Below are 26,589 nucleotides of genomic sequence, written 5' to 3' on the forward strand. Positions count from 1 at the left end.
TCAAACCCACAAACTGTAAGATTGTGACCTGAGCCGAAGTCGGACGCTTAACCGACCGAGCCACCCAGGCGCCCCTACAGTTTTGTTCTTAAAGTCACCTCAGTTAATCCTCTGAGCATGCCATCTGTTTTCAGCCCGGAGTTTTCAAACTCTTCACAGCCCTTCAAGGACTATAAGTCTGACACTTGGGTGGCAGGGTCCACATCCCACCTACGTCTGTGGCCCAGTCAAAAGGAAAGCACCGCTCATACCTTCTAGAATTAGTTTAACAGTTGCTTTTAAGAATTTCCACATGGGAACATTTCCTCACTTGTGTTCTCAAGCCCACAGAAAGCTAAGGATACATTGTTGCTGAACCTTAAAGTAACATGAACATTCTGATTTGGAGGAGACCCTGAACTTGCTGCTGTCACATCTGCTGACAAAACTCAGCACTGATGATACTTCCCCCTTCCAAATGACCCCACCCAAGACTATAGACCCCGGGAGCCAGGGATGGTTCCCATTGGCATATTTGAGGTCTCTGTACTCTTCCAGCTTGGACAAGTTCATCCCACCGGAGCTTCGGCCAGAGAGCACTGCCAGAACGTTCACCAACACCCACATGTACGAGGAAATCAGAACCGGGAGGACTCCTAACACTAAAAACTCCCTCGTCTCCTCTGATATTTCTTTCTCATGAAACTTGCCCGGAATAAAATTAAATCCAAAATAAATTCATACATTTCAGAAGTTGGGGCCATTTGGGGCTAGGAGGGGAAGGAAACATTTACAGTTCATACGACAGCATATAACAGGAGCTACCCTGTTGGAATGACCCTCTTTAAGGATGATTTTGTTCCACAGTAACTGCAATAGTGCTGATGTAGACAAAACCAGAGTGTCTCCGGCTTTATTATTTTTTTTAAATTTGCAGTGGCATCATGTTTTCTTAACCATAAAAGAATCTTGAGAGTAGAAATTTTCTTTCAAAGAAATCTGTGCTTGGTCAGAGAAACTGACCTTTGGGCTGACTTAATGAAGCACAACTCAATACATAACTACAAAAGAAAGACCTACACGCGAGGAAATAACCATTTTTATAAAATCACACTTAACCAACAAAAGGGCCTCATCTTTCAAATGTCAACACTGCTCCTCAAAATTATTGCCATAGGTTTCACGCTCAAATCTGTGTTGTCCAGCATGGTTGACACATTGCCCGCCACACAAGACGATTTACATTTGAATTCGTTAAAACCAAACACATTTGATAAAAATCAGTGCCTCAGTCACAGCAAGCCACGTGGCAAGGACTCAAGGGCCACATGTGGCCAGCAACCACAGTACTGGACAACACAGACGAGTGAACACTTTCATCATCGCAGAAAGTTCTCCGGGACAGCATTGGGTCAAAGCGCTTCATCCGATGAACTGTGCACATCTACGTTTTCACTGATGGCAGCTCAGGAGCAACAATTACAATATACGGATGCTGAGGACCCTGTTCCGTTCCTTCTCACCTGAGCCTTCCTCTCCAGAGGCCGGAAATGGTAGACGGCCTTAGTGGGCTTGTGACACAATGCCACGCAGTGAGATGCGAGCAGAGCTCCACTGGGGACTCCAGGGGAAACCTTGCATTTTCCTCACAAAGGTAGCTCACCTTGTGCCTTCCCCATATTTGGCCATAAGTTGGTGACGTGGGGGTACAGCCCCCACCTCTCAACCAAAAGGCACACATATGAGGATGAGAGTCTGCAGACCAAATCCAATAGGCTAGACAGATGGAAAGAAAGAACCCGCATTTCTGATGACGTAGTTAAGGAACTAATCAAACCAATACCAACAACGACTCGTGGCTACACTTGTCACGTGAACAGCTGTATCCCTCCTGTTGAGCCACTGTTAGAAGCATTTCCATTAGAAGCAGTCATAGTCCTCTTGCCCTCGTTATGTATAAGGGCAGGGCCCTGCGAATCAGGTATTCCAAGATCTAAGATCACCCAAATCCTTGGAATCATTAAGTCCACAACAGTCCAACTGTTAGTAACAATTTATATTTATGCTTACCTACATTCCATTGCTCATATATATTGAAGCAAATAACATAATCACAAAAAGATTTTATTAAATTTTACACTTACTATTTAAGATGTGCATACACATGGCAAATACAAGTACAGATCTAATGGCAAAACACTGAGAAGTCTCAACAAATGTCTGAGTGGGGCTACTATCTTGGTAAGCTTTCTGCTTTAACGAGCACATAATCCCTTTGTGTGTGTGTGTGTGTGTGTGTGTGTGTGTGTGTGTGTGTGTGTATGCAATTTATAAACATCCAGGAAACATATATGGATAGAGATTTTCACACTCTTTCACATTTAAACAAAAAGGTATCTATCAAAACCATGTCGGTAGTCATTTTTCTAAAATGATCTTAATGATTAATGGTTAAGATCCCTTTATACCCAGGAATACGATCTGTCGGTGCCTGAAATTTTACCATGAGAAATATCTTAGGCTTATGCAAAACAGGAGTTTTGAAGCTTGTTAAAAATAGAATTCTTGAGGACAGAACATATCCCTTATTGGTCCTTCACATTATTTGGTGTGAGAAATACACCTTATCTCAGAGAAACACCAGCACTCTGGAGGCTAATGGCCTGGAGGCTCATCAAAGTGGAATAGTGGAGAAATGGTCGGCTGACTTCTCTTTTTAGCCTAGTCTCAAAGTCATCTAGGATAGCCTAAGGCCATCACTAATATTCTGTGTTTAGCACAAGTTGTGACTCACAAGGGAAGCTGAAGAATGATTTGTGAATGAATGAACGAATGAATGATCAGCAATAAAGCCCACCCTCTGCCCCCCCACCCCCCCCAACACAAGCTCTTCAACAGTTCCACCTCACCTTGCAAAGCTGCCTACGAGCTAACCTTGAGGCTATATGGCCTCCTAGACTCCACACTGCATAGCTGTACATCACATTTATCTTTACCCCAACTTGCAAGGTGATTGGATGTCCTTGTGTCGTCCCATTCAAAGGGAATGTTTAAAAACAATGTTACAATCAGTTTATGGTGATAAATAGTTACATACTTTTCTTCGTATGAAAACATTCCACCAGTCAACTCAAATCCACAGACTTGCAGGAGGGCACCTCTTTTTTATTACCTGACTTCTTCCATATGTCGCTCTTCTTTGGGGTGGAGCTTTAGTTCACCTTCAAAATTTCAGACATGAACCCTCTTTGCTTCATGTAGCCTACATATATGACACACTGATCCTACAAAAAGCGCATCTGAACTTGGCTCCAGGCAGATGTCTTACTCAATAATTTCACCCAGGTGATCTATAAAGTTTTATTTAGCTCCTCTATTTACACATATGGTACATATTAAGGCTTTTATAAAGACACAAGGCATGCTGGGAGAAGGCTCTGCTAGGACTTTACGAAGGGAAACAATCGCCTCAGTACATAGAAGCATTTGATACGTTTTTAACATTTTAATTCAGTGCTTATACACCTCTCTGAGTAATTGCAATGTCCAACCGTGGCCTAGAAAGGGGTGCCAATCTAAAAGAGAATATCATTCCTAATACAGGTCAAGGAGTTTTACATCTATCTGCAGAAAAGAAAGGTGTTCGGAATTGTTATCTGATACCAAAAGCAGATACCATATTGCACTTCAGTATCAGAAAGAGAAAAGAAGGGGGAAGGAAGGAAGGAAGGAAGGAAGGAAGGAAGGAAGGAAGGAGAGAGGGAAGGAGGGAAGGAAGGAAGGAAGGAAGGAGAGAGGGAAGGAGGGAAGGAAGGAAGGAAGGAAGGAAGGAAGGAAGGAAGGAAGGAGGGAAGGAGGGAAGGAGAGAGGGAGAGAGGGAAGGAGGGAAGGAAGGAAGGAAGGAAGGAAGGAAGGAGAGAGGGAAGGAGGGAAGGAAGGAAGGAAGGAAGGAAGGAAGGAAGGAAGGAAGGAGAGAGGGAAGGAGGGAAGGAAGGAAGGAAGGAGGGAAGGAAGGAAGGAAGGAAGGAAGGGGGGAAGGAAGGGAGATAGACTAAAATAATAAACCTTGATCAGTGAAGCAGAGACCGCAGGGGTTTTCAAGTGCTGAAATTCTTTAGTAAGCCCTGCATTTTGCAGTATGAACCATTCTTGGCCCTTACTGCACACTCAGATTAAACATCACTCAGATGCAAAGCTTGTTTATCTCTTTCACAATTGGAAGTTTCTGTGTGAATAATTTCTGTAAGCCCCTTTGGTGTAAAGCCCCCTTAGTCATCTGCTTTGTCAGCCATAGGACTTCAACACGTGTTTCACAAGCTTGGACCCTAATTGGATTTAAATCAATAAGAGGAATTTATTGCTGCCCTTGGGGCTTTGCAATATCTGCTTGTGAGGCCTGGTGTGAGTTATTGGGGATGAAAAAGTTCATTTGTTCACTTTCTGTATCAAATTGCAGTCTACTTTTCAAAATCTAGCACATGATAATTTCCAAAGGGATACATTTTGCACACACAAACACCTAAACTCTAGAAACATAAATAAATATATATGTATACCTTCCTGTGCATATATACATATGTATAATATACTATCATTTCTCTTGATTTGTTTCTCTGTGTTTCAATGAGTACTTAGCAGTTTTAAAAAGTACTAAAAAGTGTCCTCCATACCTTCCCATTAAATAATCATGCAAATCACTAAACTCCTCTTATCTTGTTAAGACGGGCTCCCGGGCAACAGGGGACCACAACCATGTGAGGCACTGAGTTCTCACCCCAAACAGTGTTCCAGCACAAACCCAACTACTGGGGCACCCGGGTGGCTCTGTCGGTTAAGCGTCCGACTTCGGCTCAGGTCATGATCTCGCAGTTCGTGAGTTTGAGCCCCACGTCGGGCTCTGTGCTGACAGCTCAGAGCCTGGAGCCTGCTTGGGATTCTCTCTGTCCCTCTCTCTTTGCCCCTCCTCTGCTCTCTCTCTCTCAAAAATAAATAAAAATTAAAAGAAAGAAAGAAAGAAAGAAAGAAAGAAAGAAAGAAAGAAAGAAAGAAAAACCCAACTACCAAGTGTCAGGAACAATGTAGAACATCCACATCCACATCACCTGCTGACAGTGGGCCACAGGACCAGGGAAACTGCAGCAGACTCTCGATCCACGGAGAGCCAATGAGGCCAAACCAGACCACGTAGTTCAAAGTGAAGCACACAGCCCCTAACCCAGTAAATTCAGACTCAAGCTACCTTTTTGGTCTACGGAAAATTCTCCTCTAAGCCCCACACTTGGCCTTCTCTGCAATTCGCACATTTGGATGCTCCCCTCCTCCTGGGGATATAACATCACATGAATATATCACATCGGCCTTTGGGACAAAACAACGCCTACCAATTTCTTAACACCTACCATGTCCCAAGTGTTCAACCTGTATTCTCTCTAACCCTTCAAGCCAAGTACTTGCCCAAGGTCACTCAGTTGATCAAGTAACAGAGCCAGAAATAAACCCAAACATCCACGGCTCCAAAGCAAGCGGTATCGGCTTCCAAACTTGGTCAGGTCTCCCTCATACATGTGTGTGGTCGTTAAGACGTATGCCGCCACGGAGGCGTCTCAACATTCCAGACGTGGGACGCCTTTCTACATAAACCCCCCCGGCCCACGACTCCTCTTTAACATCCTCAGCTGGGGTCACGGCAATGGAAGTCAGGGGTCGTGTCTCCTAATCCTAATCCCCCCCCCATTCCAACCTCGCCATCCACACGCCACCGAAACATATCAACGCGCACGCATGTAATCCATACATAGGCGTGTGTATGTATCTAATCACACGTGTAAGTAAAACAAGTGCTGGGAAACGTAGGTGAAGTGTGACATGCGAACTAAAGCAGCGGAGAAGCAGTCTGAACTGAGACCGAGGGTAGGTGTATTAAACCTGGCTTTCGATATCATCACACGGCCCCTAAAACAAAGGTGTGCTCTGTTTATCAATAGAGCGGAGCTACAAGTGTTTCAGATGGGAAGGGCCGAGAATCCCGTACGGGCAGGAAGGGCAAAAAGAGAAGACACTAGATTTCTTCACAAACCACAGTCCTTCAGTTAAACCTATGAATTAAGATCTTTGTTGCAAAACAAAAAAAAAAAAAAAAAAAACCCAAAATGGTCAAAACTGCCTCTCAGTTTTCCATGACATAATGAAAATTATTCTAATCAGATGGCTTGCTCAAAGCCGGAATGACAGATTTTAGAAGCGCAGGGAGAGCATGAGGGTGAGAACAGCTTCTGCAATAACGGGAATGTTCAGAGGGTGTCAGGCCGGCTGGCAGGCTGTCACAAGGGTTTTTGAACCACTTACTAATTCTAGATGTACATGAGGAAGGCAGGTGTAGAAGTGTCAGCGATGGGGACCAAGACGAGAAAAAGGATTAACAGAAATGGAAGGTCTGGGCGCCTGGGTGGCTCAGTCGGGTAAGCATTCAGCTCTTAATTTCGGCTCAGATAACGATCTCATGGTTCGTGAGCTCGAGCCCCACATCAGGATCCATGCAGACAGTTCAAAGCCTGCTTGGGGTTCTGTCTCTCCCCCTCTCTCTCTGGCCCTCTCCAACTCGCACATGAGTGTGCACTCTCTCTCTCTCAAAATAAACAAACTTTTTAAAAATGGAAGGTCTTAAAGTCCTGGTGATCAAAAGTACCCAATATGCTAGATTTTTGATGACCACTGTATAATGAGGAAACCTCTACTCAAGCATATGCCTCATTTATTTTTATAGAATCACTTTTAGTTAGTCATTCAGCAAACATGTATTGAGTATTAACTATGGCACCTTGTGTTGGGAGATCCAGGAAAACGTCTTTATTCACACCCAGAAAATAATGTACGGTGCCTGATAAATAAGTTGAACACGATATGTCAAAGATTATGAGCGCTCTAGGGAGAAATAGGCACACCAGCCAGAGTTTCCAGAGCTTCATGGAAAAAGATGTGACTTGAATTTAACTTTGTAAGATGAGGAGGAATTTGAGACATTGAGGAAAGACAAGTAATCGAAACAGAGAATAGAGCAAGAATGTAAAACCTGGGGGAACCCAGAAAGAAACACAGCAGGGAGACTGACTAGACATCAGATACAGGATCCAAGGTTGGACAGATGAACTCTAACTTCTAAATTTGGAAGCTGGACTTTGGACTTGTAAGAGGGACAAAGGAGACCCATGCTAGCCCTTGGGCAAAACAGAGATGGTTAAAAACAGAAAGATTCACCCTGCAGCACAACACAAGGGGAATCAGAAACCATATTTGTCATTTAATGCCTTCCCTTCTACCACATCTCTCTGACTCCAGCCAGAGAAAGTCCTCTGCTTTTAAGAACCTCCTTTGGTTCAGTTGGCCTGTCTAGATGGTCCGGGAAAATCCTCCTATTTTAAGGTTCATAATCTTAATTATATCTGCAAAATCCTTTTGCAATGCAATGTAGTACAATAGGCAGAATATCCCCCCACAAAGATGTCCGCATCCTCACCCCCAGAACCTGTGGCTATAGTATATTACAACGTAAGCAGGAGTTAAGGTTGTTACCCAGCTGACCTTAAAGTAGAGAAATTATCCTACATTATCCAGGTGGGCTCAATGTCATTCCAAGGGTCTTTTATTCTTTTATTTATTTTGTTAATGTTTATTTATTTTTGAGAGAGAGACAGAGTGCAAGTGGGGGAGAAGCAGAGAGAGAGGGAGACACAGAAGCAGAAGCAAGCTCCAGGCTCTGAGCTGTCAGGACAGAGCCCGACGCGGGGCTCGAACCCATAAGCCTTGAGATCATGACCTGAGCCGAAGTCGGAAGATCAACCAACTGAGCCACCCAGGCGCCCCAGCAAGCATCTTTTAAATATGAAGGAAAGAGGAAGAAGAGTCAGCATCAGTGATGGTGTGTGAGAAAAAAGAAAGACCGGTCCAGCTTTGAAGGCAGAAAGGAGCCATGAGCCAAAGAATGTGGGAAATCTCTAGAAGTTGGAGAAATCAAGGAAAACAGGCTCCCTTGAGCCTGGGAAGGAGGTCGTCCCTAGCAACACTTTAATTTGAACCTAGTGTGACCCATTTTGGACTTCTGATCTCCAGAACAGGAAGACAATAACTCTGTGTTGTTTCAAGCCACTAAATGTGAGCTGTTTTATTACAGCACTGAGGAAACTAACATATAACAAACACGTTCAAGTTTGGGGTTATCACGGTGTGGGCACTTTTGCAGGACATTCAGCCTACTTTAGGTGCATGCTCACCTCTTACTGAATCGCAAACCAGGATCAGGTAAGCAAGCGTGGAAATTTCTGATGGCCACGTTATTGTCAAACAAGGACCTACTTTGAAAAGCCATTATTATGACAACATATTGGGTATTTTAAGTGCCTAGCACAGTGTCTGACACCTAACAACCTTTAATAAATATTAACTGTTATTTTTACAGAAGAGATTGCAAGCCTAGCTTTCCGCACACGCCATGCTTTCTTCTAGGTGCTGAAATGCCAATTATGATTCTCCTCCCCCCACCCCACACTTTCCTCCTCCCTCCCCCTAAGCATTCTCTGCTCCTACAGGTCCGTCCTCTACCCCCAAGGCTTCATCATCAACAGGCTGACGCCAATGGCCAGAGGAGCCTTTGGAAGCAGTGAGTGTCTCCACTGGAGAAAAGGACTGAATTCAGGAGGAGAAATAAATCAAAACCACCGCTACCTTACTGGAAGCAGCAGGCAGAGCAGAGGAACTTCCCAGAGGTTGTGGTTCTGAAAGTGACACTCAGGGCGGCAAAACGGCAAGCAGCCCTAAAGTCCGCTGATCCGCTGACGGGGCCCTCAGAAGGCAGAAGCTTAGGAGGAAAAGTGGTGGGAGAGCCAACAGCAGTCAAATGGATATTTTCTAAGATGTTTATAATTTTTTTTTTCATTTGAAATCTAAAATGTATTTGTACTGATTTTTCCTGACTTTTCAACACTTCTTTTTTTTTTTTTTTTAATGTTGGCATGAATCCATGAAATAGACACGGGAACGCTGGCATTGTCATTTTCCTCCACTGTTACAACAGCTGACCAGTATTTTCATCGTTCTCAAGCAAGTGGATAAGGTCATGACAGTGACGCGGTCATCCCATGAGGTCCTTCAGATGGACGGGCCAAAGGGATGAGAGATTAAAATCATCCAAGAAAAGTGGCTAAGAGCCATTGCATTTTGAAGTGAGGAAGCCCAGACCAGGAGGGTCTCTGTGAAAAGAGAGGCACTGTGATGGCTTCCAGGCATCTGGAGGGCAAGAGAACAAGGGTCTCATGGTTGGTTTCAAATAAGAAGTGGTCTGTGGCAAAGTCTGTTCTTCAATGGGGTAGAAAACCAAAGCCTGTGTTTAGAGGAAAAGATCTGAATATCACGTTGGAACAAGACTCCATGAAAGCTGGTGATAGCCCATCACCCCACAGATGACCTGAACAGAACTACAAATGATTTAGTCTATGAACAAATTCGTAACGTACGTCAGCTTTTAAGAAAACCATGTACATGTAGATAGTCACCGAAGGGGTCCGTTCAGGTATACATTTCTAAGAATGAGTCCCTCTTTTAAGAACACCGGTCTCCCTAACATAAATTCAACCCAAAGAAAAGCAAGTAACAAAAGGAAGAAGAGGGAGAAGCAGGAGACATCTCATGAAGGTAGGTCCAAAAACTTCTACGGGATTCAGACGGGCAAGGAGACGCCATTTCCAGATGGAGTGGTCAGTTGGGAGCTTCACGGAGATGGTTCTCTCCCAAGCCCTGCTGTGTCCGGGAGCACAACCACTGCTTCTCCCCGTATAAAGGAAGAGCCTCCTTTATCTGAGAAGGTCACCTTTTCCTACTGGCAGTGCAACTTCAGGAAAGACCCTCCTAAAAGGTAAAGGAAGAGGGAGAAGCTCGATGCGGATGGCCAGACCAAATGCGTAAACCTTGCTTATTGGTAGGAACTGGAGGCTATAGTCAGGTCACTTCCACATCCTAGGAAAATTCAAGAAGCAACGTTCTCCCTAAAAAGATTTGGGGTAGAGGGGCATCTTGAGCAAAGATGGGGAAGAAGGAAAGCACACGTCCCTCTTCGAGTAGAAGGAACAGGCCAGCAGGCTGAAATGCAGGAAGAACCGTCCCGGAAGACAGATAAATCAGCAGCCCAAAACAAATCAGTTCCCCGTTTGTTGTTATACATAAAGTTTTACTGGAACCCAACCATGCCCATTTGTTTATGTATCGTCTACGGCTGCTTTCACACTACATCAGAATAGAGTCACAGCGGAGTATGTTCTACAAAGCCTAAAATATGGCCCTGCCCTTGGCAAACACACACACAAACTGCTGACCCCTGATACAGATCACGATCTACCTGATTTTGAAATACTTTAAAATATCACCCTAATAGTAAGATCTCAAAACAAACAGAAGAACTTGGTGGCAAGTCATGTATAAAAAAATCATCCAGTGTGGGAACTAAGGAATCCCTTTACATCCAGAGAACAATAATAGAAGCCAGTTCCCAAGTTTTACTCATTCTGTGAATACATTAAAGGATTTAGGAGAAAATAGGCTGTCACCAACATTTGTCAGCTTTGCGGAATGAGTAGTCAACCGATAATAAGAGCACGGCAGTTCTGAACTACTTGGTGGAAAAGGAAAAAAGGCATACGCAAGTTATAGGACTTGCCGATGTCATTCATTTAAGAGTGTCCCCTAAAAATACTGCCATAGCAAACTGCCCTAACAAACACTATTCTCTAGATGGCACAGTTTTGATTGGAGATGCAGAAATGATTTGCAAGGGCCCACTTTTTGCAAAAGAAGAAAAAATACCAATCTTTGAATCTCAGACAAATGCAAAGCTATTCATTTGTTTCTACCTGTACCTGGTAGCAAAGTGAAAAAGAGAAATGGACGTTAAGTGCAGGGGGAGAGAAAGAAGGAGAAACGTTTATCATTTTCAGCAGGTATTTTGCTTCAAATTACAGGCTACCCTAACATAAATAAGAATTTGGAGTATACGTGACATTTCTTAAGTGTCTACACTTTACGCCCTTCACCCCACCCCATCCCCGAAACACACACAAAAGCTTTTCTGAATCCTTAGGAATGTCTGATAAACTCTCAATTACTGAAGCAAACCATGGAAAGGAGGTTTATGGAATTATTCACACTGGAGTTAATTTATACTGACATTGGAATTAATTTATTCTGACTTACACATAATAAAATTAATCATTCCAATTTTAATTAATGCCCTTCTTTTAGACTCCTCTACTAAATGGAAGCTACATGGTGGGGGGGGGAGCTAGAGTCAAATTAATTAGTAAGTCGGAAGGTTCATTTAAGTTTTTGCTTTCATGTTAAAAAATGACGATATTAAATTTCAATCTGGAGAGCCCCTTTCTCTCCGTTTAATATGGTTTGTCTTACTTCTTTAAAAGACTCCATTTCCTTGTTGGTCAAGAAGACAAATCTATCTTGGAGGTAAAATAAATCCCTCAATTACCAGGAATGGAATCTGAAAGGCTGCCTCTAATCATCCAATAAAGATTTTTTAAAAGGGGGAAACATGACTCAGTGGGATAAGGACTTCATTCAAGCATTAATTGCTTTCAAAATCATCCAGCGTGATACCATATTAACTGTTTAAAATGCCAAACCACATCATTGCTCAGTTGATCTTGGAAAGCTTCAAAAACCACAAACTAGAGCCCAAAGATAAAAGGTCAGTGAATTGGTTACTTCCAGAATGAGATCAACCTTTGAAAGAAAACAGGCTATAAAATTCTGTTTGCTACCTTCTCTCCACTTGATCAAAGTAGCTCTGGATATGAATTCGGGAGAGTGGGCAAATCACAAATGAGGAAGACATAAGCTTATCTGTAACGAAATGAAGTCTGGCTCCACTTCTTGGGCGTATGAATAGGTCTCTAGCCTCGCAGGGGATTTATGGGCAGGGACAGGAGGAGAGAGGCATTGCCCAAAGTCTCAGATAGCATTACCAAGTGGGTCATGACCTGGTGCTAGTCTGACCAGCGTCAGAATCCTGGCTGTCCTACTGAACATCTTGGCCTTGGCCAACTTCTTCCCTAAACCTGCGTCTTTGCTGTAAAACAGCAATCACCTCAGTACTGACTTCAGGCATATTATAATAATTAGTGGAGACGGGGCATGATGCAAAGGGCTTGGCCCCCCCAAAAAAAAATGTACTGTAAATATTAGCTTCTCTTCTTGTCTTTATTATTACTACTATTTCTTGTTATTTGTTATCATTTAAAATATTTCATTTGGTTTGAAAGGAACTCATCCAACACCCCGTCACCACCACCACCAAGAACTCTTAGGTACTGCTTTGTTTTTGCTGTTGAATAACCAGCAGGAAAACTATTCAAAAGTGTTCCCTTAACGTGGAGCAGCGGTTCTCAAACTTAAGAAGACTCAGAATCACTTCTGGAAATACTAAACTTCAGGAACGGGATTTGATAAGGCATGGATTGCTTGTGAAAATATGGATTGCTGGTCCCCACATCCAGGGTTCCAGATTCAGTACATCAGAGGGCAAGGCCAATACCTTATTCTTCTACCAAGTTTCTAAGTGCTTGATTGCTGGGGATCACCAATTAGAGACCCATTGCTCTAGAAGTTTATTCTTTAGTTAGGAAGCTTTGATTTAGAGGGACAAGAGACTGAGACTCATAAATTCCTGGAGAAACAAGAGAGAGAAAGGGAGACAAATTTGCATCATATCCTTAACAGCTACGAGCAAGAAGACAGGCACAACCCCATCTGTCAACCAATGCTAATACAATGGGAGCTTCCGTGTAATCCCTATGGAGGGTTCAAAGTCAGCCACAGAAAGGGGATGTGCTGGACTCCTAGAACCCAACTGAGAAATAGGAGAGGAGGAGGATAAGGAACAAATTCAAAACAAGCCTTGTGAATGATGATCTCATAACCTCCATTTGCAAATATACTCGAAGAGGTCACGTTGCTCAGTTGCAATGAAACTTAAGTTGCTTAATCCTTCAAAGAATTATTTCAACAAGTTTTAACTTCTTTTGAACTAGATGGCTTAAGTCATTTATAATGTAGTTCTGGACTCCCTATAAACGAGTTGTGGTTTTTGTAGCATTAATTTACAATACTTCACGTTTAAACCACCTGTAAGAGGGGCGACTGGGTGGCTCGGTCGGTTGGGCTCCAACTTCGGCTCAGGATATGATCTCACGGTCTGTGAGTTTGAGCCCCACATTGGGCTCTGTGCTGACAGCTCAGAGACTGGAGCCTGCTTCGGATTGTGTGTCTCCATCTCTCTCTTTGCCCCTCCCCTGCTCGCGCTCTCAAAAATAAATTAAAAAAAATTTTTTTAATTTAAGCTACACACGAGAGCACAGGTAGGCACTCATAAGACAGAAGACACAAAAGGTAATAACTGCATTGAAATCTACCTCAACCTATATTCCTGGCACTGTTATACTCCTAAAATACGCACTGAGAACTCCAGGTTGGAGTTCTATTTTCAACCAGCCTTAAATGATCTAAAAGAGGCAACACTGAACAATTCAGCCCTGCTGGAAGATATTTCACCCAGCAACGACCCAAAGCCACTCAACCTAAAAATATGTTATTAGAAGGAAGAAAATGCAAGGGAGGTGAAACTTCACGTTTTCATTATTACAGATACAGATACACGGGCCAATTATTTCCCCAAAACACTACATCCTGGAGACATCCCGAGCATAAAAATGAGCAGTAAGTAATATCAAAATCCGTTCCTGAAGTTTAGTATTTCCAGAAGTGTTTTACAAATAAAACTAATCCCAAGACCTCCTGTGAAGAAATGGCTTATGGTATTAAAAAAAAAAAAAAAGGGGGGCGCCTGGGTGGCTCAGTCGGTTGAGCGGCCGACTTCAGCTCAGGTCACAATCTCGCGGTCTGTGAGTTCGAGCCCCGCATCGGGCTGTGTGCTGACAGCTCGGAGCCTGGAGCCTGTTTCCAGTTCTGTGTCTCCCTCTCTCTGACCCTCCCCTGTTCATGCTCTGTCTCTCTCTGTCTCAAAAATAAATAAACATTAAAAAAAAAAAAATTAAAAAAAAAAAAAGCTTGGAAACTGGTGGCTGTGATATCTTTTTCATAGAACTTCTCAATTTACTAAGAAGTTGTAAAGTACAGACCTGTCTCACTTCGTTTGATTCAGAGGTTCACAAACTATTGGTAAGCAGAAAATCCTATCTTTGTGTTCATGGTACATCTCCCCCAGAAACAAAGTTCCAGGTGACAGATTACTCTTGTCTTTCATCACTTAACAGAAGTCATTGCAAGGGCGCATGAGTGGCTCAGTCAACTGACTGACTTTTGATTTCGGCTCAGGTCATGATCTCATGGTTCTTCGGATGGAGCCCTGCATGGGGCTCTGTGCTGATTGTGCAGAGCCTGCTTGGGATTCTCTCTCTCCCTCTCCCTCTGTTCCTCCCCCACAATAAGTAAATAAACATAAATAAATAAATAAGTAAATAAAAATAAATAAATAAATAAATAAATAAATAAATAAATAAATGTAAAAAAAAATGTTTTTTTAAAAAAATAGGGTGCCTGGGTGGCTCAGTCAGTTGAGCGGCTGACTTCGGCTCAGGTCATGATCTCACAGTTCGTGGGTTCGAGCCCCAAGTCGGGCTCTGTGCTGACCGCTTGCTCAGAGCCCAGAGCCTGCTTCAGATTCTGTGTCTCCTCCTCTCTCTGCCCCTCCCCCGCTCATACTTTCTCACTGTTTCTCAAAAATAAATAAATGTAAAAAATAAATAAAAAAAGAAAGAAGTCATTGCCATTATCTCCTTCTCTCCATTATTTCTTTTTTTTTTAAGTTTATTCATTTTGAGAGAGAGAGAGAGAGAGAGAGAACCAACAAAGGAGGGGCAGAGAGGTGGGGGGGACAGAGGATCCGAAGCCGGCTCTGTGCGGACAGCAGACGGCCCCATGCGGGGCTCAGACTCACAAACCGTGAGATCATGACCTGAGCCGAAGTCAGACGCTTAACCGACTGAGCCACCTGGGCGCCCCTTCTCTCCATTATTTCTGATAAGAAGTCAGTAATCTTTCACCTCACAGTTCCTTTGTATGTAAATGGTTTCTTTTTCTCTAGCCGTTTTCGTGATCATTCTCATTATTTTGATTTTCAGCATTTTGACTACCATTTGCTTAAGTGTAGTTTTCTTTGGGTTTCTCCTACCTGGGATTTGCTAAGCTTCTCGGAACTGTAAATTGATATTTTTCAGTTAATCGGGCACATTTTTAAACAGGACTTACTGAATCTTTGTCTGCGCCCGTCTCTTTCTTGCCTCCTCGGGACTGTCATCGCACGTGCACCCTGCACTGCTTGCCGCGTCCCACAAACTGCTGAGGTTCAGCTAAGCTTTTTTAGTCTTTCCTTGTTTTCTTCTGCGTTCTTCAAATGGGTTGATATTTACTGATCTGTTTTCCAGGTCACTGCCCCTTTCTTCTTCCTTCTTCAATCTGTCGTTAAGTCCATTTAGCAAAACTTGACATCGTCGTTATTTCACTTTTTAGTTCAAGAGTTTCCATTTGGTTCTTGGGTATGGTTTTCATTTCTCTACTGAGATTCTCTATTGTTCACTCCTTATAACAAAAACGTTAACTCTTTAAACATATTTAGAGTAGCTGCTTTAAAGTCTTTTCTTACTATTCCAACTTTTGTGTTCTCAGGAGGTCTGTTTTTATGGACTCCTTCTTCTCTTGGCTATATATTTCGTCTTCCTGCCAGCTTCTTTTCTTTTACACTGACATGCTAGACACATTTTAGGACTCTAGATTCTGCTGTCATTCTATAGTAACAGGAATGTGGGGGTTTTTTTGCTTTAAAAAGCTTTTAAGTTACTGGCTCATCACCTTGAACATGTCGACGCTTGGTTTTTACTCTTTAGGAGGACGGGTCTACCCCTTAGTCAAAGAAAAAAATTATCTTATCCAGAAATAAAGCCTACAAAATATTGTTTAGCTAGCCACAGAAAATGTGAGTTTGGCACAAATAAAACAGAAGGCAAATCGTTCTTTATGTGAGCACAGGTTTTTAAGGTGTGCAGTTCTTCCATTATAATTCTGAAAGATACTCAAACTGTATGTATCCCGAAGAGTTCCTAAGCTCATAAGTAGTACGAAATTCACGGCCTGCCCATATGGGCAGAAAAGTCTTAATAACTGGCCTACATGTCTAAATAAAAACCAAAATACCTTACAATGTATCTGCTGCAGTTAAAATAGAATCTTTTCGGGGCGCCTGGGTGGCTCAGTCGGTTGAGCGTCTGACTTCGGCTCAGGTCACGATCTCGCGGTTCGTGAGTTCGAGCCCCGCATCAGGCTCTGGGCTGATGGCTCAGAGCCTGGAGCCTGCTTCGGATTCTGTGTCTCCCTCTCTCTCTGCCCCTCCCCCGTTCATGCTCTGTCTCTCTCTGTCTCAAAAATAAATAAACATTTAAAAAAAATTAAAGAAAAAAATAGAATCTTTTCCTATTTTTTCAGGAATTTTTCCCTAACGGTTATCACTTCTCAAGAGCCAAATGTGAGACTACGCTTGCATACAATACAGACCCGATTTGATTCCATCCTTAGATGGCAAACTCTTAACCTCTCTCAGCATCTGTTTCCTTGCCTGTGAAATATCTGTAGCAACAGGTACGTCCCAAGCACAATAGCAGGTACAGTGTTCTTGTTCGGTAAATAGTTATTTTAAAAAGCGGAGAGGCCTGCCTTTAGATCACGAGGTGGAAAAAATTTTAATCCAACAACGAAAATATAGTTTTCCTGTTCTGCCTAATTAGAGGCCAGCCAAAATCAAAACTCGTACCACTTGCCGCGACTCACGTACTCCACACAACAGCTACTGCTTAGCTGCCACTCACACCCCTGCGGCCGCCTTACCCCCAAGTCACTGATTTAAATGCTATCTCCATCCCCTTTTCTCTGTACCAGTTCCAACAGCCTCCTCTTTTCCCTGCCTTTAATTCCTCTTTTATGTCACTGCCAGATTCGTGTTCCTAAAACCAATACATCTGAGTCATTTGCCTCCGATAAGCTGGCCGGGGCTTCCCAGCGTCTCAACGATGGAGTCCATGCCCACAAATGGCCCACATGAGACCCCTCCTTCCCGATCGTGCCTCAGTTGCATTTTAGTTTTCACATTCCTTCACCCCAGTCCATTCCCGACACTCCAGTCTCACGTGGTGTGCTCACTCTTGTCCGGACAGGCCTGAGTTCCCAACTCTGCACATGTTCTTGCCTATGCCTTCCTAGTTCTCAATGCCAATGCCTATCCATCCTTAAATAGCTTACGTCCCCGACTCTGTGAAGGGCTCCCACCCAGTACAGGGTTCACAACTGCCCCCCCCCGCTAGATTACAGTACCAGTCCACTACACTATAATTACATGTTTCTATGTCTATTACATTCTTAAGACTATGAGCTCCCAGAAGACAAAGACAATGCCCAGCATAGTATCTGGCCCACAATAGATGCTCAATAAACATTTATTGAATTAATAAATGAATATCACCTTTACATTTCTGTGGCTTACATTCTACAGATATGCAGGATTTGGATACTGAAGCCCAGAAATGAAAAACAGGAATAGAACAAAACACTGGCCTCACTGCAAATCCTCCTTCCCAGGGACAACAACCAAACAAGGAGACTTGATATTCATCATAATTACAGTCACCTTGATCTGCACCCCTCCAATCCCAAGAAAAATGAAAGCCTTTTCTTTTCATAAGATCAAGGTCACATCTATGCTAGTCAAAGCCCAGTTTCTCTCTCAACTTTTCCTAGACCCTGCATTGGAGTTACGATGCTTTCTTTTCAGATCCTATAAAGTAAAAAAATATATATTAATTTGGTTTTGTCACGCAAAGATTAATATTGGATACTTTAATCACAAAGCTCACATTTGGCATGGGTCTTGGCAGAAAGCCCCACGTGTATTTTCTCTGGGACTAAATTACTCATTTCTAATACAAACATAAGAATAAAGCAAAAACCAGCATCGTGTAAACAAAATATGTTGCTTTCTAGTTCTCAACAGAAAATTAGTGCAACTTCATGTAGTCACCAGATCAGTGAATCTTGGCGTTTTCACGTAAGGCAGAGAAACCAGGGTTCCTTGTCAGGCATTCATCACAATCCAAAAGAACCTCATACTCAGTAGCCTTTTCCCAATCACACTTTTTTTTTTTCAATCAAACTTTTAAGCACCATTTTTTTCCCCAATACAGAACCAGCTCTTCCTGATTCTTCCAGCACTGGAACCAAGTCTGTCTATTGTGCGTCCCCTCAAAACTAAGCGTGACTGTTTTCTCCAACGTCTGTAACCCTCTTTCCCAAAATTCTGACTCTGCTGACTAGCTCTTTAAAAAAAAAAAAAAAAAAAAAAAGACTCAATCTTTGAAAATCCTTTCATTTTTACTCATTTTAACTTAATCAAAATTATGTAGCCTCTCCTAAGAAGACCGATTATCTTCTCTTCCATTTTATCTGTACTTAATTGCCCAAATAATGCATTTGCTACAAATGCAAAATATCTCTTTCCATCCCTGTAATCTCAACACACTGTGAAATCAGAAAAAAGTAATTCTCTGCTCTTTTCACACTAAAACTACATCCTCTTTCCTTCTCAACTTTCTCTTAAGAGCCTCATTTGCCAGTCTTTGCTCTCTAAATTCCCATCAGAGGTTTCCTACAAAATCCTCCCCAATGTGTGTTTTGTTTCTGGCAATGTTAGGTATGACATCTGCCCCATCTGCTTGGTAGCTCTGAGGGGACACCCTACAGACAGACTTGATTCCAGGGTTGGTCTGGTCACTTTGGCGCTTACAGAAGTAGGGAAACCATCCTGGAGAACTTCAAAACTCCGTGACCATGGATGGAGCTAGAATGGATTATGCTAAGGGATATAAGTCAATCAAAGAAAGACAAACGCCGTATGATTTCATACATACGTGGAATTTAAGAGCCAAAACAGGTAAACATATGGGAAGGCGGGGAGGGAAAGAAGAGAGGGAAACAAAGCACGAGAGACTCTTACCGACACAGAGCAAACTGAGGGTGATAGAAGGAAGTGGGTAGGGGATGCAAATGGGTGTTGGGTATTAAAAAGGGCACTTGTGATGAGCACTGGGTGCTGTGTCTAAGTGGTGAGTCACTGAATTCTACTCCTGAAACCAATATTGGTTATGTTAACTAACTAATATTTAAATTAAAAAAAAAAAACAAAAACGGCTGACCAAAAGCTTCAGGTAATATAAATGGAATGTTACTTGTTTTTCAATTGTCTAAGATCAAAAGCCCACACACATATCTGCCATGTAACAAACTCTATCTCTGCCAGTAGGCATGTTTTCCTTTATACTTAAAAGAGCTGTCCAAACTAATTCTGGCATTTGTACCTCCTCCTTGACAACACTCTGAAAAGCCTACCTGTGGCTTGAAAGTCTTCTGCACCGACTAGGTCTCTTGCGCTGCTTTTCCTCTGGATTCAGTCTGGAACACGCAACTTCATAAAGCCCCTCCCTTGAAAAAACGCCTCTCTACCCAAGCAAGGCCACGATGAAAATGATGCTTCTCCTTAACACCCCAAGCTTCCTGGTAAATGCCACAGGTATCTATATACGCTCATGGATAAGGAAGAAAGGCAACTTGTTTTGTTTTGCCTTAATTTCCTCTCACAATTTTTCACGAGCAGTAGTAATTCTGAAGGTATGGAAATGCCACTCATTTAAATCAGAGTATATTTTCGCAGATCATAAAAATATTCAGACAAATCCTTAACAAGTACCTAGAGCAGAAACTACAGTGTTCCCTACCAGGAAAATCAGCATTGGAGGGGGGGGGGGGGGGGGGGGGGGGGGGGGGCGGGGGCGCAATTCCACTCCTTTAATTAGCTGACTGATAAATAAGGCACTAGGGCTCAGAAGTTTGTGTGACTTGCCTCAGGTCATAGTGAGATGACCTACCCCAGCTGAAACTTGACCTACCGGAGCTGAAACTTACAGGAAACTCACATGAAAACTTCCTTATTCCGGGTCTCACCCCCAGGCTCACTTGGGCCCAGGGAATTGTTTTTAAGTTCATTTATTTATTTTGAGAGAGAAAAGAGGGCAGGAGGGGCAGAGAGGGAGGGGAGGAGCACAGTGAAAGAGTGGAAGGGGCAGAGAGAAAGGGAGAGAGAGAGAGAGAGAGAGAGAGAGAGAATGAATCCCAAGCAGGCTCCACACTGTCAGCACAGAGCCAGCCCGGGGCTCGAACTCACAAATTGTGAGATCACGACCCCAGCTGAAACCAAGAGCCAGACACCCAACCGACTGGGCCACCAGGTGCCCCAGGGAGCAGGGAATATTTGTTATTCTTCTCACGCATCCATCCGTCTACATTTTGGTTCCAGTGTGCTTGGTTGTTGATTTCCTCTGATGTTTCGTTTGGTTTGTTTTGCAGACCAAACTGTGGCGGGGACTTCACCTGATGACCCTGGGCAAATAAGTCATTCCTCCTCTTTTCTCTAGGAATACCATTAAACTTTACATCCAGTGGCCATCACTGATTCCTGTCTAGGCTTGCTGGAACTTACAGAGCCGGAAGCTCTCACCCATGGCAATTCCAAATACAATCCTTTACATTCAAGTGATGATCAATTATCTCTCAGGTTCACATTAGCCAGAGCATCAGCAGTTAATACAGCCCACCAGAAGTAAATCACGCTTCAAACTACAGGGCCTCCAGGTCACGAAATAACATCACCACGGGAGCTATGCAAGCCAATACACTCTTCACTCATGCGACATTCGAAACAGAAGTACTCTGAAGGAAATAACTGAACATCATACAGTATCCCTACAGGGTCCGTTTTCAAGTTCCTGAGTTTCGATGCACAGAAACACACGCACACATAATTGAGGCGTTAAGCTCTATTGCTTACATACCAGTCTAACAATAAACAGGCTGGAAGTCAGCTCCTCTACTTATGTTGTGCTGTGGGCACACACACCCATTTATTATCCGTGGGACCGAGTGCACCGCAAACCTTAGTGGCAATAAATAGTTCCAAAGGAAGAACCGTCCGCTCAACAAGTAAAAACATGAGTGGATTCCAAAAGGCACCGAGCTCTGCGACACAAAACTCACCAGGCAGAAGGGGCACTTTTAAAACCTGCTCCCAATCCTTCGGCTGAAGCAAAATGTTTTTGGCAACTGGAAATGGTTAAAATTTCCTATTTTTCTGATTGTGGCAGGTGCTTTGCCTCTGCACATCCGGTCTCCAGCTGGGTCTGTCAGGACAAGGAATCTCAGGAAAGCCGCTTCGCACAATCTTTTCAGGCCAATTTAGCAATTTGCAAGATGCAGAAGGTTTGCCAGGACAGAGGGAAGAGGAGGTGCCCTCGGCATGCGACATCCCCCACACCGCAGGTACTAACCCACCAACTCAAGGACAGAAGCAGAATCCCCATCACAATCGGACAGCTTCCACGCTGGGGAAACAGAAAGAGAAAGAAGAAGAAGAAGAAAAGGAAGAAGAGGAAGAGGAAGAGGAAGAAGAAGGAGGAGAAGAAGAAGAAGAAGAAGAAGAAGAAGAAGAAGAAGAAGAGGAGGAGGAGGAGAAGAGGAGGAGGAGGAGGAGGAGGAGGAGGAGGAGGAGGAGGAGAGGAGGAGGAGGAGGAGAAGAAGAGGAGGAGGAGGAGAAGAAGAGGAGGAGGAGGAGAAGAAGAAGAAGAAGAAGAAGAAGAAGAGGAGGAAGAGTTGGAGGAGGAGGAGGAGGAGGAGAAGAAGAGGAAGAAGAGGAAGAAGGAGGAGGAAGAGGAGGAGGAGGAGAAGAAGAAGAAGAAGAAGAAGAAGAAGAGGAAGAAGAAGAAGAAGAAGAAGAAGAAGAAGAAGAAGAAGAAGAAGAAGAAGAGGAGGAGGAGGAAGAGGAAGAAGGAGGAGGAGGAGGAGGAGGAGTTGGAGGAGGAGGAGGAGGAGAAGAAGAAGAAGAAGAAAAAGAAGAAGAAGAAGAAGAAGAAGGAGGAGGAGGAGGAGGAGTTGGAGGAGGAGGAGGAGGAGGAGGAGGAGGAGAAGAAGAAGAAGAAGAAGAAGAAGAAGAAGAAGAAGAGGAGGAGGAGGAGGAGGAGGAGCAAGAAAAGGGCAGAGAATTGCTACAGTCTGTGTGTCTATGTGACAAACTGAATACAAAGCTCCACAGAGGAACAAAAATGCAAGGGTGATGATGTTTTAGAAAGTACAGCGTATCGTGTAGGATGAGCTGTAGTTGCAAATGGAAGGGAAAAAAAAAAAGCAACAGCAAAGTGGTTTAGAGAAGCCAGACATTTATTTCTCTCTCACATAAATGATGTCTGGGGTAAGTAGCCGGCGGGGGGGAGGTGGCTCCCAGACATCGGGGTCCCAGCCGCCCAAGCTTCTGTGCCCCATCCTCAGCATCCTGTGCTGACGGTCTCCACCTTCCACCTTTACATTCCTATCCCCACCAGAACACAGTAAGGAGAGGGAGAGAAGCGGCACCCTCCCTTTAAGACTTCTGCTCCATCCCACTGGCTACCATTAACTTGCTACATGGCCATAAGTAGCTGCAAGGGAACCTGAAAACCATAACATACATACTTACACTTGGCATTTGCAATTGTGCGAAGATCCATCTTCCACAGCTCAAGAGACTTCAGGCCCTGCAATCCCTGTGTCTGTCAAACGAGTATTTACGAACTGCCGACTTTTGCCCTGAGTACGTGGTGAGCAATGCCCCTGCCCTCACGCTTCAGACAGTTCAGTGACCACCATCCCCAATCTGTTAGAAAAGATATCTGCAGGGGCGCCTGGGGGGCTCAGTCTGTTAAGCGTCCGACTTTGGCTCAGGTCATGATCTCGCAGTTTGTGAGTTTGAGCCCCGCGTTGGGCTCTGTGCTGACAGCTCAGAGCCTGGAGCCTGCTTTGGATTCTGGGTCTCCCTCTCTCTCTCTGCCCCTCCCCTGCTCATGCTGTCTCTTTCTCTCTCAAAAATAAACATTATTTTTTTTTAATTTAGAAATGACATCTGCAAATATGTATATGTAATGTTTTTCTTTAGAGATTTATTTTGAAATAACTTCAGATTTGCCAAAACATAGCAAGAATAGTTATACCCTTTACCAGATCTACCAACCATCAAACTTAACCACATTTTCTTTACAATATATTCTTGCTCTCGTTCATTTACTGTCCCCCTCCTTCCCTTCTCCTTTCCTCTTCCTCTCCACTCCTGTCTCTCTCTCTTTTTCCCCCTCCTCCCTCCCACCTCCCTTCTTCTCACTCCCACACTCCCCTTCTCTCTCTTCCTTCACCCTCACTTCACCCTTCTTCTCCCTCTCACTCCCCCCATCTCTCCCTTCCCTTTCTCCTCCCTCCTTCCCTCACACACGTTTGAGACTAAGATATAGACTCCAGATGTCATTCCCCCTTCACACCTAAAATGCTGTTACATATCTCTCAAGAACAAGAATACTCTCTCTTGCATAATGGTAGTAAAAGTATGTCACCAACCATGTCAATGAAGCCCTTTATAGCAATTATTTTCCTGGTCCAACATCCAATTCCAGATCATGCACTGCACCTGGCTGTCCTGCCTAGGAACAGTGTCTTGGCCTTTCTTTGTCTTCCTTGGCATCGATATTTTTTTAAGAGCACAAGCCGGTTCTTTTGTACGATACGTGCTCCCAAAACAGGAGCGCTATGCAAGTGGTACTTCCCGGTGCACCGTATCAGGAGGCACCTGATGAGGGTTCACCCTAATTCTGCGTGATGCTAACTCTGATTCTGTGTTGAAGGTGACGCCCGCCGGATTTCTTCACTGAAAAGTTACACTCTTCCCTTTTTCAACTGATAATTTGTGGAGACATACTTCGAGATTATGTGACTATCCTGTTCCAAATCGAACATCCGTCCACTGGTTTTAGTGTGCCCTGATGATTCTCGCCTGGCCCAATCATGATGATGGTTGCAAAATGGTGACTTTCTAATTCCATCATTCTTGCCTTATTTATTAGCTAACGTTGTGTAGTAACGAAGAGCTTCCCCCCTCTCCAATCTATATGTTTGTATCAGTATAGCTTTGTAGACTCTTATGTTTTACTCAACGGGATATAATCCCCAACAGCTGTTATTTATTTTGAGGGTCAGTGTGTACCATATTTGACAATGGAAACCAAGCTAGCTTCAGTTTTCCTTTGAAATAATCCCTTTTTTTGAGAATGTCCTTGCTTTACAGAACAACAAATAATGTGTTTAGCAATCCTGGAGGCCTCCAGGCTTCTTGAAAATGCTCAACCAGGGATCATTTTATCATAAGGAACAGCAACCTAAAATTTTCTCCCATCGAAAACTCAACCATTACCAAGAAACATATGTGACTCTAAACAAAATAGATTCTACATTTTATATTTTAATTATTGTTTTTTTATGAATAGCTCTGACTGTTGACATCTCTTGCATTACTGAAAATAAATATAACAGGTAATATCCCTACAGTAAACAGGCAATAACAAGATAAACACACGATATACTTTGACTTAAATGTCAAGGAGATCCAGGATACATTCAAAAGAACTTAACATAGACATATAGAATTGTGTGCTTCCCATTAATAGCTGCCTCTAAAGATAAATACAACTCTCTCTCTCCCTCACTCCCTCTGAATATAAAAGTCAAACTCCACTCTTAGCATCCTCACTCATTTATAGTGCCACGTACACCATATTACCTCTCACTTTTCCTTCCAAAGAAATTAAGAGATAGCAAATAAATTATAAAATATCATTAGTTCACTGAAGCACTACAGAAATAAAGATATTCACGGGGCTTGCATTGTGTTCCTATCTTTTTTTTTTGAAAGAGAGAGAGGGCTCAAGTGAGTGAGGGTCAGAGAGAGTAAGAAAATCCCGGGAGGTGGGGAGGAGAGAGAGAGAGAGAGAGAGAGAGAGAGAGACAGGGCTCACCTGAATCGGGGCTCAAGCTCACACGATGCAGGACTTTAGCTCACAAACCTGTTAGATCATGACCTGAGCCGAAGTCAGATGGCTGACGACTGAGTCACCGAGGCACCCTGTGTTCCTATCTTTATATCCCCAGTACTATGCAGGTGCAATGGACATACAAGGAGGAATAAAGACCCAGTTCCCAGCTGCTAGGGCTTAGAGGCTTCTAGAAGATAGAAGTCCATGAGTGATTCTACTAAAAAGAAAAACTAGAATGAGCTAGGCAGTAGGACTGCATCATAAGAACAAACTGTGGACACTTAGAAGAAAGGTATGATTCACTGCACTTGGAGATCAGGAAAGGCAGAAGGGCAGTTTCATCTGCTATGGGAGGAGTATGATCCCCTCGGCAGAGCATGCAAGTGACGAAGGATATGTCAAACCAAGGAAACATTAGCAAAAGCATCGAACATAAAAATACACAGAATGTGGGAAGTGGCCCAGGATGCATTAAAAGATGTAGACTGATGAAGACGGTGTATGACTTTGAACTCAAGCATCAAAGTCACTCCTTAGCATCTGATAAGGACACATCTTTACAAACACTGGCCACAGAAGGGAGGAAAGGAAATCTGCCTAATCACCAACATTTTAGTTCATTTGGCCTCGTTCCATACAAGCTTCTCACATCCAATGTGCAAAAGACTGCAGAAAGGGGGGAACAAAGAACAAGAAGTGTAAACTAAATAACGTTTTCCCAAATACGAAATTAGCCAAATAGCATCTGTCCAAACAAACATAAAAATTCTAAACTTCTAAACACTTAGATGCGATTTTCATTGTAATCACAAAGTCTCCGTTTCTCAGTAATCCTGGTAATTTTCAACACATGCCATTGCACAACATGCTTGTATTGAAAGATGGGCTGGAAAACCATCTGAGACCAGGTCAGACCAGCATCAACGGATTGTTCGCGTCAGAGGACTGTGTCAATTTCAACAGGACAGCGCCAGACCAGGGCGGGGGAGGGGGGGGGAGGCTTGGGGGGGCGGGGGGCGGGGGGAGTGGGGAGTGGGGGGAGCAGGAAGTGTTCTGTGGCAAATAAAGAAACTCACAAAATCTGGGAGACCGGTAGTGCCCGCATCTGCCATTATTGCCAATTCAGCACCTGTGGTAGAGCGGGCGTGGTGCTGCCATTTTTCCCTTTGACCTTGATAACAGAACTCTGACTCAATTTGGCTCAAAGCCCCGCCCAATTAAAATACTCTGTTCTCCCAACCAATACATGGCCACGCATAGTCCTCATCCCTGAAACATGAGCATCTCCCCAGGTAGGACGCGAGGGGAAGCTTTCGAGCTCCTAGTAAAAGGGCACAGATTACAAAGGCTCTCCTCTTTGGCCCTCCACGGTCTTAGGATGGAAGTTTCCTCTGTGATAACAACAATCTACTTCATATTTAACTGACTGAAGCCTTCTTGAGCACGGGAACCACTTCTTTAGACCCACCTTATAATTTAGTTTGGCTCCTCACCCAAAAGCAAAAGCTCCATGACATTTGTTGAAAGTGAAGCTTTTAAGGGGCACCTGGGTGGCTCAGTC

General features: G+C 43.5%; 1 protein-coding gene across 1 annotated transcript in view; it reads right to left on the minus strand.

Moving 5' to 3' along the window:
* Positions 1-26,589, minus strand: part of PID1 (phosphotyrosine interaction domain containing 1) — a 228,876-nt gene that overhangs the window by 183,181 nt on the left and 19,106 nt on the right. The gene's annotated exons all lie outside the window — the stretch shown is intronic.

The sequence above is a fragment of the Panthera leo genome, chromosome C1 (assembly GCF_018350215.1).
Source record: "Panthera leo isolate Ple1 chromosome C1, P.leo_Ple1_pat1.1, whole genome shotgun sequence".
NCBI classification, from domain to species: domain Eukaryota; kingdom Metazoa; phylum Chordata; class Mammalia; order Carnivora; family Felidae; genus Panthera; species Panthera leo.